This window comes from Cynocephalus volans, chromosome 9 (genome assembly GCF_027409185.1).
Source record: "Cynocephalus volans isolate mCynVol1 chromosome 9, mCynVol1.pri, whole genome shotgun sequence".
NCBI lineage: Eukaryota > Metazoa > Chordata > Mammalia > Dermoptera > Cynocephalidae > Cynocephalus > Cynocephalus volans.
Genome location: NC_084468.1, coordinates 97,575,183 through 97,592,968, shown reverse-complemented (window position 1 = coordinate 97,592,968; position 17,786 = coordinate 97,575,183).

The following is a 17,786-nucleotide window of genomic DNA, read 5'->3' as shown; positions in this document are numbered from 1 at the left end:
TTGTTGTCTGTAAATCTTTGGTGAGGTGTCTGTTAAAGTCTATGAATCATTTTTTAATTGGGTTGTTTATTTTCTTATTGTTGAGTTTTAAGAGTTCTTTTATATTTTGGATAAAAGTTCTTTATCAAGTGTGTCTTTCACAGATATTTTCTTCCAATGTATGGCTTGTCTTCTCATTCTCTTGACATTGCTTTTGCAGAGCAGAAGTTTTTAATTTCAGTGAAGTCCAACTTATCAATTATTTCTTTCATGGGCTATGCCTTTGGTACTATATCTCAAAAGTTATTACTGTGTACAAGGTCATCTAGATTTTTTCATATGTTATCTTTTAGGAGTTTTACAGTTTTGCATTTTACGTTTAGGTTTATCATTTATTTCAGTAAATTTTTATGAAGGGTATAGGATCTGTGTCTAAATTCATTTTTTTACATGTGAATGTACAGTTGTTCCAGCATCATTTGTTGAAAAGATTATCTTTTCTCTTTGTATCGCTTGCTTCTTTGTCAAAGATCAGTTGACTATATATATGTGGCCCTATTTCTAGGCTGTCTGTTCTGTTCCATCAATCTACTTGTGCATTCTTTTGCTAATATCACACTGTCATGATTATTGTAGCTTTATAGTATATTCCAAAGTTGGGTGGTGTCAGTCCTCCAACTTAGTTCTTCCGCTTCAATATTGTGTTGGTTATTCTGGGTTTTTTTTCTCTTATAATAAATTTAGAATAAGTTTATGAATATACATAAACTAACTTGCTGGAATTTTGATTGGAACTGTGTTGAATCTATAGATCAATTTGAGTGAACTGACATCTTGACAATATTCATAAACATGAAATATCTCTCCATTTATTTATTTTTTGATTTATTTTATTTTTTTATTTGTTTGGGTTTTGTAGTTTTCCTTATATAGATTTTGTTATGGATATAAATGGTTTTTATATAGATATTTTGTTAGATTTATACCTAAGTATTTCATTTTGGGGGGGTGCTACTGTAAATGTTTTTAATTTTAAATTCCAGTATTATGTTTTTAATTTTAAATTCCAGTTCTTCATTGCTGACATATAGGAAAATGATTGACTTTTGTATATTAACCTTGTATCCTACTACCTTGCTATAATTTCTTATTAGTTTCAGTTTTTTTTGTTGATTTTTTCAGATTTTCTTTATAGATAATTATGTCATCTGCAAACAAAGACAATTTGGTTTCTTCCTTCTCAATCTGTACACATTTGTTTTTCTTATCTTATTACATTAGATAGGACACCTCAGGCATTTTAACCTCAGCATTATTGACATGTGGGGCTGGATAATACAATTTGTTCCTGTGCGCTGAAGAATATTTAGCATCATTACTTATTTCTACCTTCTATATGTCATTAGGAACCCTTCACCCCCACCCTATGCAGTTGTGATAACCAAAAATGTCTTCGGACATTGCCAAATGTCCCCTGAGGGGAAGAACTGCACTCTACTGCACCCTTTGCACTAGAGGGTTTCAAACAGAGGAATGAAATTATTTGGCTTACGTATTCAAAAATTACTGTAGACATTGTTTCAGAAGAGGCTATAGGTGGACAAAGACAAAAACAGGAGAATCATTTGTGATAATTAGGAGAGAGTTCCAATGTCAGATTTTGGAAATATTTTGAAAGTAGACCTGCTGCTGGGTTAGATATGAGATAAAGAAAGGAGTGAGCAACTGGAAGGGTAAAGTTGCCATTGACTGAAATGTAGACAATAATTTGGAGTTGGCAAAGATCTGAAGTTTAGTATTAGATGTTTTGGGTTTGAAATGCTGATATCCAACTAGATATGTTAAGTTGCATCAACACATATGAGACAAGAGTTCAGAGGAGAGATTCAGTCTGGAGATATAAACAATGAATTTGTCATTATAGCAATGACATAAGAAATAATGAGATCAACTGGGGAATAAATATATAGAAAAGTTCAAGGAGTGAATCCTGGTTATTCCAATGTTCAGAGGTCTGAGAGATGGGAGAAAAACATGCAAAAAAGACTGATGAAAAATGGTAGGAGAAAAAAACAGCTTATTATTTTTTAATTCATGCATGTGGAAATATCATGCTTTATTTAACTAAGTGCCTGTTACTGGACATAATTAAAATTTTTATTATTGCAGATGTCCTTGTGGGTATATCCTTGTCTAGTTTTTTTTTTTTTTTTTATTAAAGATAAATGTCAAAAAGTAGAATTACTAGAAAGTATAGCACTGAACTTCAGAAAAAGTTGTATCAATTTATACTATGATTGATAGTAAATAAATGTATGTTTCCAACATTCTTGTTAACACTGGGTACTCTCATTAAAAAAAAAAAATCCTTCAGGAAATTGTAGTAAAGACTCAATGAGGTAATGTACAGCAAGCACTTACTTCTATGCCTAGCACATAGCATTTATTTATTTATTTATGGCCAATTTTATGGGAAAATAATATTTCACTGTGTTTTAAATTAAACTTTTTATTTTGGGATAATTTGAACTTTACAGAAAAAGTTGTCAATATAGTACAGAGAGTTCTTGTATGCCCCTCAGTTTTCCTTTTTGTGTGTGTGTCATATGCCATTGAATTTTTTTTATATGTAGAAATAAAAGTTTTTACATTATATCCAACTCATACTAATTGATGGTATCTAAAATAGTTGAATTAAAGAAGATTCCAGAGCTGCCTCTGGTTTACTGGGAAAGAGTGGGTTACTATCCGTCAGGTGTATAGAGAGAGAGCGGTGTCAAGTGTGCCACATATTCACCATCTTTACTCCAAAGTTACTTACTTGGAATAATATGCATAAAAATTATACTCACTACAGGATGAAATACTTATTTTCTTATATTTTCCTTTTGGAAATTTTTCCTGTTTTGCTTTATTTTAATCTTTGTTTCATCTAAATAATATAATATTCATGTAGAATCTTAGGTAAGAAAGCAGCTTTATTTTTCCCAATGGATAGCCACATTTCCAATACTATTTACTAAATTGCCCTTTTTTTCCTTGGTTGATTTGAAATATTGCAGTTATGACCTACTACATATTATCTCCTTATTTAAATACTCACAAATAATCTTTAAAATAAGTTGTACAATTCAGTAAAGAATGACATATAGACAAAAACAAAGTATTCCAAACACAACAAAAAAAAATGTGTAATTTGGTTCAAGACATGAAACTATTTACTTCTACATCAAAAAAACCCCCACTGTGAACAAAATTCAAAGGCTATTTATAATAAAAAGTCTAGTTTTTAAAATCTGCACTATTTCATTGTTTTTTACATGGGACATTTGTTCTTATTCAGTCTTCATATATTTCTCTCTTTACAGTGATGACTGCAAGGATTTGACAATAGTGTTAAAACATTTTCTACAAATTCCAGTTTCTGGATGTCTGATTTATCTAGGCTTGAAGTCCTAACTAATTAAAGCAGCTAGGTTATTTACTCTCAATTCCTCATCTATCTTGAGTTTCAAAACCCTCTAAACAATATTAGTTCTACCATTTTCATGCGATGATCATTATCATGGTTGAGTCAAATAAAAACCAAATTGTGTACATATGGATGTATATCTCATTACCTTCCGCACAGAGTGGGTCTATCCCCTCCCCCCTATACATTTTTTCTTTTCTTATTTGAAATACGTCAAGTAATATCTAACTGATCAACCAACCACACAAAATAGCCTAACAAAAAAACCAAAAAACAAACTTGCCCTAATCCCCATTCCACTTTTTTGTTGTTGTTGTGTTCTTTAACATTGTTCCAAAGACTCAGTTCTGTCTGGGTTTTAGCTAATCTACCCTTTGGTATTCAAAAGCATCAAGTCATAAGAGTTCCCCTTTAACTTCTGTTCACAATAACTCCTGGGCATGTACATCAGTTTCTTTAGCTATCTGGTATAGTTTAAGTTGACTTTTAAGTTCATATTTAATTTTTAAGAACTTTCATCTTCTTTGGTAACTTACTGTTTTAGAATTCCTAGTTCTACCTACTTTTTAGTCAACTTAAGGATTTGCTGTTTTAGAGACTAGGCACATTTTTTACTATAGCCAACATTTCTTCTTCTCCCCCTCCTCTCCCCCTCCCTCTCCCCTGCCCCTCCCTCTCCCCTCCCCTCCCCTCCCCCTCCCTTCCCCCTTTCCTCCCCTTCCCCTCCCCTCCCCCTCCTCCTCCTCTTCCTTCTTTTGTTGTTAGATGAGTTCTGAAATAAGAATTCCTCTTTGCCAACATCACTACCAATTTCATTTTATTCTCCTGCTCATAGTTAGACTCATTTCTTTATCCACTAAATATCTATTAAATGGCTGTGGTGTTTACAGTGTGCACTAGGAATTATCAGGATACAAAAATGGATCAAATATTCAAATATGGGTCCTACTTCCAGAACTTACAGTATACAAAAGGAAATTAGATATGTGTACAAATAAGTTGATTAATCGTACAACATGATAGTTATTTTTTATCATCAGTGTATATAAGGCATGGTAAAAGATGTAATGGGTGTTGAAGAGATTATTGAAGGCTGTGATAAAGGTCATGTTTGAGATGGGCTGTGAAGTGCTTGGAAGCAGAAGAAGAAAATTACAAAAAAGTGGCAGATCAAAAAAGGGGCAAAAGAAAATAACAGGAGTGTAAACATGTGTCCCATATTCAGAGGACAACAAATTGTTCATTTTGGTTAGATTGCAGAGTGAATAAAAAGAAGTAGAAAGAAAACAGTTTGCAAAAATGTTAGGAACAAACAAAAGACATATCCCAATGCTTTGGCTAAGAATTTTGGGTTTTACATTGATAATAATGGAGAAACACTGAACATTTTGACCTGGGGAGTGTCCAAAACAGAAGTTTAATCTGTCAGCAGAGGCCAAGATGGATTAGAAAATGGAGACTTTGGAGACTAGAAAAGAACTGAAATGCTTTTTGGAGAGATAGACACTGTAAGACTGATGGCTTAGGTTACTTTGCTTAGATTAGGTAGCAGTGAGACTCAGAAATAAAGTGGTCATGGGTTACAGAGTAGGGGACATATCCAGAAGATACAAGAGATATAGGGGGAACAATTGTCAACAAAGCTAACATGCAGCAGATATATGCATACAAAAATATGGATATACTGTTGTTATAGTTTTGAAATACTGGTGGGTAAATCCCACTTCCCTGAGGCACCTAAGGGTCCCCCCAGTTCCCTAGGTACTTGAACCTCTCTCCAGATCTAGGACCCTCATAATCCAACACCTAAAGGACTATCTGCTGGAGCACAGAAGTTGGTGCCTGTTCAGAACTGCTTACTAAGTAGTTTGAACATCACCCCTGACATGTATGGATTTAGTAAAATTAAGATCAAAATACCATTTCTCCACTCTTGCCTCCTTAGCCTTTCGAGAAATAAAATTATCAGTAAGTCAAAGCAAGGTAAGACAAGGCAGGGACTTATCAGATGCTCTGCTTTTAGCAGAATGCGAATTCCAGGTGATATCCGGAAGGTTGACATTTTCAATCAGAATTACATCATGCTGGCATGTAGGCTGTGTAATTTAGATTGGGGAAATACCAATCCTATTTTCTGTCCATTTGTCTTTGTTGATAACCGTAGCAATGTAGTCATCATAATATTAAGTAAATTTGTGTATTCCCTATGATGCTCTTTTGTCTTTGAATAGAAAATTTTAGGAGAAAAAATTATATATTTAAATTATAATAATTACATAGATTAAAAATCCAATAAGCTACAATATTCATTGTCAGTTTAATTATTATCATTTTCAGGAGATACTCCAAACCAGATGAAGTACAAGCCAGACATTGAACCTTTTCTTCCCCCGCTTTTTGAATGATCTTAAACATATTTTTTTAATTCTCTTTGGGTACGTTATTACTGGAAAACATGAGTGGTTATTATGGTAGACCAAATCAAGAAGAAATACTTGAATAGGAGAGAAAATTAAAAAGTTGTGATTACTCATTAGGGCCTTGATGCTACTGTTTCAATTCATTAAGAAGGCTTTGTGATCTGAAATACTGTATACTAAATTTGGAAGTCTGTGATTGAGTATGGAATGCCTGATTGTAGTTCACTCTTTCATGGAGCTCAAGTGCAACACATCTGAGAGCTGTAAACGCAAAATAACATCTACTTCTTAAGTGATGAATACAGGAGCAATCCTTAGTTGTTGAATTATTTTATCACTCATGTTTTATGAAAATTATATATTAAAAGCTTCTGATGTAATTTTATTTATTTGCAAGAGATAAGTGAGATTATTTTTTGTTTTAAAGAAATCTACATGTACATACATGATTACATATGTCCTGTTTTAGTTTAATTCAACTTCTTGCCTTGTTTAACACACAGTCCTAAGTACCTCAGGGAACATGAAAATGGGTAAAATTTCCTATGTGAGGGTCATAAAGAAAAAGAAATACACAAATAACTTTGTGGCTAAATGTGAAAATACCTTGAGACACGCACACACACACAAATGCACTGATGATTCAAGAAGAACGAACCTCCATACATTTGTGGGGACGATACAAACAACAATTAACATGTTTTGAACAATTATTGTGTGCCAGGCATTATAATTCTTAAATTATAATGCTAAACACTTCACAGGGATTACCTCATTTATTTTTCACGACCTTGTTATGAAATGGGTACAACCATATCACTATTTCATAAATAGGGAAACTGAATCTCGGAGAAATAAAGTAACTTGCCCAGGTTCGCATGTGTATTAATTAGATAAATCAAGATTCCAACCTACATAATATTTCAAAGTATGAGCTGTTTACCAATTTAGTCTCTTACCTTGAGACAAGTTTTAAAATAGCCAGTATCTATGATTCTATATGGTTTAAGGATCTTCAGATACCAGGCCTGTCACTTATTCAAAGCATTTGACTAAGGTGAAGTACATTAGAAAAAAGAAATCATTATTTGTCTGTTTTTCTATTTATTTCTGTATCAGAAATAAGATTTAGAGATATTGACAACTGACTGGTAGAGCTAGAATAAAAATCAGATTTTCTAGCAGTTATACTTGTTAAGCTAAATCTCCAGAAATATGAAGGACAGAATGATTCTGAACATCATTTTCATGAGATGGTGCTGGACAGTGAAGTGCATTTTTTATACATATCAGTAAAAGTGTTATTGATAAGAGGTACATATAAAAAATAGTAGAGAGAAGCTTGAGCCAGTCTGGATTTTAGTCTTCTCTCTAAAAGTGTTAAAAATTGTATCATGGTTAAAATAATAGAAAACCAAATTATGTGAAAGAAGTATAAATATAGCAATTCATCAAACCTTTTGTTTATGAGTTGATGTTCAATTAAAAAAACAGAAAACTAGTTTAATTAGAAAAATAAATATTGTTAGAGGAATAATGAAAATACTCATTAATATCAAGAATTTCTCTAGACTATATTACTTAGGGAGAAGAAAAAATCGTTTAATTTCTAGTGTTAAACTGTTAATTTATGCAACGAATATTAGTTGAGAATTGCCTCAGTGCTAGGAACTATTTTAGGCACTGGAAGTAGAGGAGCAAACATAAAGACAAAAATCTCTGCCCTCCTGAAGTTTATAGGAATAAATGCATATGAATGAATACAAATAAATAAAGAATAATCATGTTAGAGGGTGATAAGTGCTATGGAGAAAATTAAAGCAGGGGTCAGGAGAATGAAGAGTACTTCAAATATTCGGTGGAGGGGAAATGATCTTAAAATTCTAAGCTGACCGGTGATCATGCTATTTTTGCTTCCATGTCTTCACACATTCCATGATAAGATATGTGACCAAGAAACCATTAGGATCAGAGGACATAAAGAGCCATTTGCCTGTGGGGCATGAGACTATGTGATTTCACAGTTGTTATGTCACTAACACTGTCAGATTTGGTGTATCTAGATTCATGGGCTACAGTGCATTAAAACCATCCATTTGCTTGTAGTGAAGGAATTTATAAATTTATTAGTCCATTAGTTCTTAGATGAAGGTCTTAAATGTTATTATACAGAGGAAACACTTTATTTTAAGTGACAGCAAGAGAGAGTGAGATTTATTTAAGGAACGAAATATACAATTTCTAAACTCTCTCTTGTTCCTCATAACACTGTACGTAAATTCATTAAAAAAATATATATTAGGGTTATGAAAGAGTAGTGCTTCATATTAAGGTGTTGACCAGATGCTGGGCATCTATGTGGGCTTGATTCGTGACAATCTTGGTGGCAAGAAGCCACACAGAGGTCTGGGTTCCCTCCTAATGGACTGTCCTGGCCCAAGAGCTCCAGATGATTGGTGGGCAAACTTCATATACAAAAGCCAGTGCAGGAAAAAGAAACTGTTACAGTTTGAGGTTTTAAATATACTCGTATTACATTATTTTTCATAAAATACTGCAACTACTCACAAGTTTTGTTTTCTAATACTTCAATATCTTTGAATAAATTTCAGAAAGCACAAAATATCAAGTTATAGTAATGTGCTTTTAGAAAAAAAAATTCAGTCAGATGCTTGGGAAAGCTGGATTATTTTGTTTTTTATTTGGTTTTATAAGCTATTTGATTAAAAAAAGAGTTTTATTTCATGATGCCCATCACTGCTAAACCTTTAAAATAAGAAACATTTCTATTACAAATGGAACAAAAAGTTTTGGAAATAAAAACCATTCCTAAAGCTACTTAATTAAAATAAAATTTTATTAACTATTTTTATCTTCTTGGCAATAGTTGTAGGGTACACATTTTACTTATAAATAACTATGTCAAAGTCAGCTGCTTGGTTAAACCAATTTGTGCTTAGAAGCGTGTGATAGGTAAACCCAAGCTACGCCTTTGATCTCACATGGCTAGTCCAGTGGAACAGTGGTCTCCAAAGTGGGTTAGCAACCCAGGGGTCATTAACACATGATCCACTAGGGTGGGAGGTGATAAGATTATAAATTCCACTTATGTTGATTTTCATTTAAAATGGGGAAGAATGAAAGTTGATATTTTTTTGTATATAATCTGACACTGACTCTCCCTGGGTCTGATGGTCACATGCACTGCTTGAGTGTTTTCAGGGAAGGGTGGATGTGTTTGAAAGTAGCACATGAACATGTTCATGTGCTCTCAGCTTATTGTGAGGTATTGTAGTTTACATATTACAAGGTGTCATTATGGTAAAACAGATTTTTATATAGCAGTATCTTTAGCATTATGTGGAATGGCCACGCAAATCTTTTTTACCACATTCATGGGTTATCTTGTGAATTGTCAAGTGAGTTATACACATTCTCTTTAAAAATGATAATAAAAGTGATCCAATTTTCCTGTGATATCAAGGAAAGTACATTTCACTGTTTCTGTGATATCAAGTGGGTGTTGATACCATGCTATGTAATAGGTGTCATCAAAGTATTACACAAGATATACTTAATGATTTAAACGGTGCTGATTAAGTGTAATTTCAGAGAAAGTATTTTGAAAATTTGATTTGGATAATTTTCCATCATTGTGTGATTTTATTGTCAAAATATCCTTATCACCTATAAAAACCTTCAGAGTTGCATACTTTTTGGTTTTTTAAGTTTGGAAGCAGAATTTCTTTTTTAAAAAGTCTCCCACATTAAGAGTTTCAATAGGTTTTGAATCATGTGTTTATAAATGTAAAAAGGCAAAATCTTCCACATACTTTATAAGAATATCTGATTGACTCAGGAGAGACATAAATTTCGTAGCAAAACTTTAATAATAATTTTTCTGAATTACATACAATTATCTATAATATGTATATTACATAACTGTGTTATAAATTAATAATATATAGTGGTCGCATATATCTCATGTGGTATATGGTATATAATAATATATATTTTATTGTACTGGGGGTTATAGAAATCGGCAACATGATTTGGTAAATGTAGTCAGTGTACTTTGGTACCTTCCCTTCCATTTAGACAGACATCTTTGTGAAGTATCCCTTTAAGCTATGATTCCCATTAAGATCAAATATCTATTAAACTTATTATAAAGAAATATATTCAATGATATGGTTCTATTTAAAAATATCAAAATTTTTAAATAGAAGCCTTTAGTACTGTTAATAAATGTATTAAATGCAGTTTATTTCACCTTTAGCTCATTATTTTCATTTCTACTTTATGTTTAAACATGTATATTATATTTGTATAATCTAAATAAGTATACTTAATAATTTTAATAATTTATTAAAGTGGAATTCACATAACATAAAATTAGCCATTTTAAAGTGAACAATTCAGTGGCATTTAATATATCCACACTGTTGTGCAAACGCCATCTCTATCTGGTTCCAAATAATTTCCATCAATCCAAGGTGAAATCCTCTCCCCATTAAGCAGTTTCTCCCCATTTATCCTTTCCCTGGAGCCTCTAACAACCACCAATCTGCCTTCTGTCTCTACAGATTTTTCTTTTCTGGATATTTCTTATAAATAGGGTCATGCAATATGTGATTATTTGTGTCTAGCTCCTTTTACTTAGCATAATGTTTTTGGAGCTTCATTCACATTGCCGTGTACATCAGTACTTGTTTCTATTTATTGATGAATAATATCTCATTGCATATATATACTGCAATTAATTTACCTGTTAATGGACATTTGGGCTGTTTTCACTTTTTGGCTATTGTGAGTAGTAATGATCTGAACACTCATATGTGAGTATTTATTCGAATACCTGTTTTCAGTTCTTCTGGGCATATGCCCAGGAGTGGAATTGAGGGGTCATTTGGTAATTCTATGTTGAGCTTTTGGAGGAACTGCCACACCGTTTTCCACAGTGTCTACACTTTTTTACATTCCTGTCAGCACTGTATGAGAGCTCCAATTTTAATGAGTGTACTTTTAAAATTAATAAATATACTTGTATTAGTGGTGCCTGCCCAAGTATACTTTACTGACTAAGAATGAAAAATCCAACAAGTCTGGAGCCTACCTTAGGAGAGCAATTTGACCCCATGTGAGGTAAGTGTATCATGGGGTATGTTTGGGGGATGGTATGGAACACTATAGTAGTGGGAATCTGGGCCTGACTCTTTTTGGCCTCAGTTTCTTGGTTTCTTCATTCATTATTCTTCAGGCTCTAGTCTGATATGTGTTTAAATTTTATATTTGATAGGGATGGAAATGACTCGCAATCTGATTTCTTATAAACTGCGAGCAAATTGTAGTGTACTATTTGCTTCCCTCCTGCTCAGTACACTGGTCTGTGTTGTGGTTATCTTGCTGTAGGTTCCTTTGTTTCTAATGCAGCCTCTCTGTTTTAAAGGCATCATGGCAATCAGTTGAAACAAGATAGAGAAGTTACCCTGTGTAATGCACATAATGCATTATTTGCAAACATAATCTTAAGTCTCATTAGAACCCTAAGTAGGTAGGTATTACAACCTCTCCTTTACAAAGAAGGGATCTGAAGCTAATGAGGTTAATAAACTCACCTAAAGCGTAAAGTGAAAGAGCTTGGATGGAACCTAGATTTGTCAGACATCTTCAAGAAGTCTTCTGACTTCAAGGTAACTTCTCTTTCCATTGTATTTTGGCTGGAAAGAAAAATTGTTTTAATGTTTCTGAATGTCTTATCCATTCATTTACCCAGCAACTCTGACCTTGGCTTGATTTAGCTTTATTACACGTAGAGCACTGATGAATTGTAAAATAGCATTAGTCCCCTGAATAGGAGATTATTTTCTAAAAATCACAATGACTAAAATGATCTCAGGTAGTCTAAAGAGATCTAGTCTCTCTGTACCCCTTCTATCCTGAGGCAGGTAGGTGAGGATTTGTTTATTGCTTTTCATTTAAGCCTATTCTTCTGTAAGTTGGTATATTTACCTCTGGTCTAAGAAAACAGAGATGCTTTAAGCCAGTAAATCTCGGGAGCCTAAGCTCAAATCCCAAGACTAATCATTGTATATTATGAAAAAGCCATGTTCCTATGACATAACCATTCTACATCTCCCATGTGACATTCAATCAAAGATTTACAAAGATCAGGAAGTCCTACGGGAGGCTCTAGAAAAACAAATTGAGGGGAAGAACAGTAAAACCTTGCTGCAAAAATCATCTTGATAAAGAAATGTGTCAAAGTAGTGAGAACACTTCTAGCTCTGCCTTTGGAATTCTGAGCACCAAGTTTTAATATTACGGCTATGTAGAAGAAGTATACACTGTAATTTATCACAAATGCCACTCTCCAAACATTGTGCTCATTGCTTATAACATTCAAAACTAACAGAAATAAAGAGAAAAGTGTTTTACAGAAATACAGGAAGTCAGGCAATGGGCCCTTGATCCATTCCAGCTGAACTCACTAACCTAGTTGTCACTTTATCCACTTAGCTATTTTCTACTAGTGAATGTGAGTTCCTGAAAACAAAGACTGCGTGTTACTTGTCATCTCTGATGCCCAGAACCCTACTGGCTGGTAGGAATTGCTCAATGCAAGTATGAGGAAGTAATTGGTAAAAGAAGCAAAGATAAAATTGTCTCTTAAGGTAAAAGGTTTTTATTGCATATGTTCCAATGATTTTGCCTTAGATTCTAGGTTCTGATATATAGAGGGATTTTCCAGAATGATACAAGTATAACTGCGTGTTTATAACTCTAAGAAGAAGGATGTTCTAGAAAAATGGCAGACGTCTAGATGACCCTTCTCCTGGCTGCCTTCCTTTCGTTGGCTTCTCAGGTCCACCTTCCCCCTCTCCTGTCTGCTGTCCTGCCACATTTCTGACCTGAAACAGACTGCATGAATGTGTTCCCTTCCCTCTGGTTTCTGGTTGAATTAGGTCAGGGAGTCATAGGCAAGAGAGCAGATGGCAAGAGGAGAGTGAGGTCAGCTTGTTCACCCCTTTGACTTCCTCCTAGCCTTTTCCAGGTGGACTTTGCTAGACCCATCTCTGTCTCCAGGTTCCCAGCACTGCTCCCTCCACTTGCTCCTTTAGGCCTGGAAGCTTTATGAGCCATGGAGGATGTAATCAATGCTATTTAGGCTTGCTTTCTCAATTTTGATGAATACATGTATGATTTTTGAGTTGTAATAATATAATCTACTAGCAGCTCTTTGTTATTTACATTTCTTGAGGAAAAGTAACATGGTTACTGCTAATTTAAAACTCTTAAATACATATTTCATTTTCATATGTTTAGGTATCTTTATAAGGCAATTTTTAAATGTAAGGTTTCTTTGGAATACCATGATCTGTCAATTGGACAAACTGCATTATTTTTTACATAATTCTGTAGTCGTTATTTTCTAGTTGGAGATTCAAGATCATAGTTTATGTAGTCAAACTGCCTGAGTTACAAATCTTGACTTTATCACTTACTTGAAGTTTCTAGAGATCTACTTACCTGCCTTAGTTTTCTCTTCCATAATATGTAAATTACAATAGTGAATTTATTGTAGAGTGTTTGGAAGGCTAAGTATAAAAGACTTAGCCTGGGCCTGACAAGGGCAAAACACCAGTGCATGTTCCTTGCTCTTACTGTTAGCAGCAGCATCCTGACTCCATCAGGGAGTGTTAGTTATCTGTAATTGAAGAACCCCAATTTTAAAAAACTTAATTATTTTTATGGAAATCTTTCTAAAGTACACAAATACACTCTACTTTTTTCTACTTTTTTTTTTTTTTTTTAGATAAAGACTACCTTGTCTTGGTGACCAGGCTCATTTTAACAGACATTAATTATTACGAATTTATGAGGCCATCAGTAGATATTAAGGTGTTCTGTTTTCTTTGCTTTTTTACTAAATGCCAAAAAAGAGAGAGAAATTGCTCTATAACCAAGACAGTGTTAAATACCAATTCTAAAAATATCCCTGGGTTCTCTATGAATTATACAGACAATAAGTGCCATGGGATTGCTGGGATTTGAGTGATTAAAGAAGGCTTTATAATGGGATTTCACCTGGACCTGGAAAAATAGACTTGTTTTTACTAATCCTCTGATGAAATGGATCCATTTACACTGTGGGCTCAGGCAGTTTCAGGTGAATGCTCCCCAGTAGTCACCTGGGGATAAGCCTATCATTTCAGAGAAATGGACACTAGAAATGGACGCTGGCTTCCTATCAATATCAAGCACAAATTGTATGGCCCCAGAGCCAGCCAACTTTTGGGATTTGGATAGGTGCTGTCCCTGGTATCAAACTTCCCCCCAAAGAAAGCAAATGTTTCCCTCTACTTCCATCTTAGAGGGCAGTACTATAACGGACTGGAGAAGGAAGAGGGGAACCAACAAAACAAAGCAACATTTATTTATGTTTCAGGCATGTCAAACAAGCCTTAAGATTATTAACCCATGGGATGGTGGCTCAGTGCTCTGCTTTTTCAGAGTATGCTTGAAATGGATCATCTGTTTAAGAGTGAAGAGATGGTAAGATGACTCTGCTTGTTAAAAAAAAATGAGCTTCACAAATAATCCAATGATTAGTGGATGCGTCAAGGGTGCAAAGTAACAACAAAGAGGAGCTGGAAGTGAAGGATCCAAGTAGTGAGGGGAGCGGAGAGCGGGAAGGGCAGAGCCTCCTCTTTCACTTGCAGTGTGTGTCGCCAGACAGCTCTGCTCTGACCATGGGGGACAGTGTGTAACCATTGCAAGGCTCCTCTGGTGTTTTTGGAGAAACTCTAAAAATTGTTTTTATAAATTCAGGTTGATTGTCAGAGGATTTAACTGTGTCTGTATCGAAAAGGCCTTCAGGGATATGAGGATTTTAGTGCACTTGAAATAATCCCTGCAGAGCAGGCAAGAAAATAATATCTTTAGAAGATCTTAATGGAGTATAAGAGATTATTAAGGAATCACATATAATAGATACAGCTCAACTTACTGTCTTTATACTAAAATTATTTGCTTAGCAAAATTAAGCAATACTTCTCGAAGGCAGCCTTATGTACATAAACTTTTTTCAAATATTAATCTAAGATTTGTCTTAGCATATGTTACATTTTTTTAGAACATAATTCTATATTTTACATCTCTCTCTCTTTCTCTCTCTTTCCTTATTTTTTCCCCTATGGCTTTGTAGAAGTTCAGAATAAAGAGTTAAAAGCTTGATCAGGGAGTCAGTTAGGCCTAGATTCATGTTTAACCTTGGGCTATTTATTTCATATTTGCCTTTTGGCAAATTAGTTAGCTTCTTTGAGCCTCAGTTTCCCGATTAGTAAACTAATCATTCCTCATTGCTTTGGTGAAAATTCAATGTGGTAATATACGTAAGGTGCTTAGTGCAGTATATGACACATATATATTGTGAAATATATAAGATAGTACTTTTATTATTCTCTAAGTGAGATTTTTGTGATGATTATTTGGACAGTTTTATATTCCATATTTATTGCACAATCAATTTTATATTTATTTTCTCATTTTTGATCTTGCAGTTTGGTCAGGCTTATTATTATTATTCCACATGCATACAGATAAGATAATTGAGCTTCATAGACTTTAAGTCATTTGCAACTGCTAAATAGGATTGAGATTGAAATTAGGTCATCTAATTGCCAGCAACTGAAACTATTTTTCTCTCAGTGGTGTATAGAATGATCAGTATGGAAAATAAGAATGAAGAGAACAAATTTATTTTTATCTCAACATGATGTCTTCTGTTTTAGCTCATGTCCCTGACTTTTTTTGTTCTGTGGCTAAAAGCATCCTGTCCTCACCTCAGAAGGCTCACTGGCAGTGGCAGGTAGAATATTCCTGAGTTGAGCATATAGGCAAACACACAGGGGACATGAATCAAAGCTCTTCATTGTTGACCTGCCTTAAGGAATGAGACGTTTTACTCTTGCCCAGGTAGTTTTTAAAGCACAGGGACAAACCATATAAAATATAATTTAAAGGAACTATCCGGTCCACCTGAGATAAGCAAAGGGCTATAGGGATTTTAGGTAGCTTAGAAAGCAAGGCCAGGACACCTTCAGCCTCATTCATATCCTGGAAGGGAACTGCAGGATGGGATATTTGATTTGGCTTAATTTCTACTGTCAAGGAAAAAAAAAAAAAACTATCAGCTTGAAATGATTTTTTAGGTTTTAAGGATTTAACCACTGAAAAGAAAGACAATTTTATTAAAAGTTCTTCACTTTAACCATCTATAAAGGGTTGATCTGAACTATAGATTCCAAGAGGTTTTAATTTAGGTGACAGAATCATTCATCTTTACAAAATCAAGAAGTCAGGGCATGAAACTCTAAACTCCTTGTGAAAAAATAATGCTATATTACTTACGAATGAGTATTTCCACACTAAGAACAAGAGTAGAAGTTATACCATTGGTTAGAAAAACTGAAATGACATTTTTTTTTCTTTTTTTTTTACTTCAAGTGCATGCCACCTATCCTTTATTTTCCCTACATCTGCCCTGAGTAGTTTTATTAGTTTTTAGGAGAGATGGGATAAATGCTTCATTATTATTATTATTATTTTATTTAGCAGTTTTCAAAATGAGTGAGTTCCCTGGCATTCTCCAAAGATAACTAATGCATATGAATTTAAATAGGCAATCTATTGCAGTTATTATCTTTACGAATACTCATATTGTCCCATCTTTGGCCATTGGGAGCCTCTTTTGTCTCCTGAGTCCTATGGACATGCCCTGGACAGTCTTTAATACCTTCCTAATCTTGTACCAGGCTCATCCTATATATTTCCTACTCCAGGGCTGGAATCAGCCATTTCTTCAAGGAATGCTGCTTCTTTCTAGTGGGTGACCATTTTTCAAGATCACCATCTGGATATTAGGGAAACCAATCATTTTCTGTAAGATCTATCATCATAGCTTATGTCAGAATTCTCTAAATTATTGCAATTGATTATACTTCAGTATCAGACCAGAGTAATCGACACTAATAGTTTTCAATTATTTTTACTTATATGCACTTTTAAGTAAAATATACTCATGATGCTCTCTCATTATAGGTACATTTATTCATTTATGAACTATATACAAAGAATATTATATAACGTGTAATATAAAAAGTTAGCCAAAAATGGAAATAGGACTTTTGTTGCATCTTCTTGCCATAATCCAATGTGTTGTGTTGTCGAGCTGGGGAAGGGGTGATTGTACCCTCTGGTCCAGGAATGCTAGTCTGGACTACGAAGTTAGTCTAGACTACAAATTGTTCAAGCCAATTTTCTAATTTTATATTGATTTAAGAGAAATTAACTGTGTTGAACTTTGTACTGCTGTGTAATTCAATAGCAACATTGTGACGTGCACTTTAGGGCAACATTTTTTCAAGCTGTGAGCATGACATATAAGTGGGTCATGAAATCAGTACATTACACTAAATAAAGATAAGTATTGTTTCCTGAGACTTTAACTTCAGTTCAAGTGGCTGTTTGTATCTCTGTGAACGTGCTTTTGAGGTCCTAATGTAAAATGAGTATCTTGCTGTGGATGGTGAGCCCAAACCCTTGGGATCCCCTGCTTCCTAGTGGTGGTGACTCACATTTGCATCCCGGCATGCAGTTTGTGGGTTGCCTTGGGTTGAATGTGCCCCCCAAACTTAATCCCCACTGTAACTTTTGAGGGTGGGAAATCCTGTTATATGTAATTGAAAGATGGGATCTTGAAGAGATGATTAGATTGTAGGACCATGCCATGGTGAATGGATTAAAAATGGTGGACATGGGTGTGATTTACAGGCCTTTAAAAGGAGAGTGAATGAGGAGGTTCATCTCTCTCTCTGCTGCACTGTTTTCACAGTGTGATACTCTGCCCTCAT